Source organism: Seriola lalandi, unplaced genomic scaffold (genome assembly GCF_002814215.2).
Source record: "Seriola lalandi dorsalis isolate HSWRI2012SDOR001 ecotype SW California unplaced genomic scaffold, Sedor1 jcf7180002054734, whole genome shotgun sequence".
Lineage (NCBI taxonomy): Eukaryota > Metazoa > Chordata > Actinopteri > Carangiformes > Carangidae > Seriola > Seriola lalandi.
The window spans coordinates 153,891-155,622 of NW_019525287.1; positions in this window are offsets into that span (position 1 = coordinate 153,891).

Consider the following 1,732-nt stretch of genomic DNA (forward strand, 5'->3'; position numbering starts at 1 on the left):
TCATTCACCCAGTGTGTGTGTGTGTGTGTGTGTGTGTGTGTGTGTGTGTGTGTGTGTGTGTGTGTTGCAGGCCCATAACTCTGTTGTTCTTTGATTTCTTGGAGACGTTCAGCTCTGAGTCCTGATGTTCGTTCAAGCGTGTTCGTTCTATTTTATCAATTAACACCGTGTGCAGAGCCAAACCAGCAGTGAACTGATCGTTATTGATCAATTGATTCTCAGTCCTCTGTGCCACACAGCTCTGTTGTTGTCCAGTAACTATCAAAAACACACGAGTCAAGTGCTGGAAGGTGGATTGAGTTTCCTCTGGCGGCAGAAGAACTCAGATCCTGAAGTAAAAGCCACTGATATGACGGTGAAAATACTCCATTACAAGTAAAAGTCTAATTGTATTTATTCAAGTATCAACAGATAAATGTTCTTAAAGCATCAAAGTAGAAGTATGTATGAGGACGTATCTATAGATGCACAATCTGAGGACTAAAGGACTGAGATAACACAGAGACAGAGACACACTCACTGATGTCTGACTCTTTGGCATCGACATAAAAACTACAGACACAAAGAAAGACGAAAAGAAACACAGGAGAAGCTGCTGCTTACCTTCCAGTCTTGTCCTTATTGTTTCAGACAGAGTGAGAGATCCAAAGACGTGTTGGAAAAACCAATCTCTCTCTGATCCAACACAAAGAGAGAGAGAGAGTCTGAACCAACTGTCACTATAGAAAACCCGCGTTTTCACGTGATTTGTGTGTGTGTGTGTGTGTGTGTGTGTGTGTGTGTGTGTGTGTGTGTGTGTATGTGTGTGTGTGTTTGTGAACTTTGAAGTCATCGGATTTACAGCATGAGCAGATCCACCTGACAGTGGCAGAAACCTGTAGGGGTCAAAGTTCACACACACACACACACACACACACACAGTTAATTGTTTACGTCCAGTTTTAATTTGAGGTGAATGAACTTTAGTTAGTTAGTTAGTTAGTTAGTTTAGTTTATTTCGAACATGTGCGAGTAACACAACAAAGTAAACTGAAAAACAAACAAATCCAATAACAATAGTCAAAACAAAAATAATAATGTGTCTGAAAAGGAGCAGGATGAAGCATATGCTTATTTAAACCTACCCCTTCTCCACTGCTCAATTATCAATCTTTCTCCCCAAACATATATATTTACATAAAAAAGAAAAAAAAAAGAAGTAGAAAATAAATAGATTAAATAAACAAATACATAAATCATTTATCATTTATGAAAACACCAGAGTATTAAAGCCCTTCTTCCTCCCTGTACCTCGTGAAAACCATGTGTGTGAACCGCTTTTTAAACTGGATCATGCTTGGACACTGCTTGAGCTCCACAGTCTGTTCCACAGCCTGGGATGAATGGATGGATGACCTGCTGAAGTTCACTCGGCTCGTTGAATGAGTGAATGAGTCACTGACTCTGTCATCAGACCTGCTGTGTCTGTAACATGTGAGGAGATGTGAAACTACACTGAGGTGGTTCTTATATCTTCTTATGCATCACACTTCAAATAAACACTTCAAATAAAACACAGAAGAAGAAGAAAATATCTTTAGCTTTAAACCTGAGTTCAGGTGACTCACATTTTTAAAGCAGCGGTGGAACTTCCTAAGAACGTTCTGAGTGGAACGAAGTTTGAATATTATTCAGTTCCTCTGGTGGATGAACTCTTCAGCTGAGCTCATTTTAAAGCGTTTACAGTGCAGAG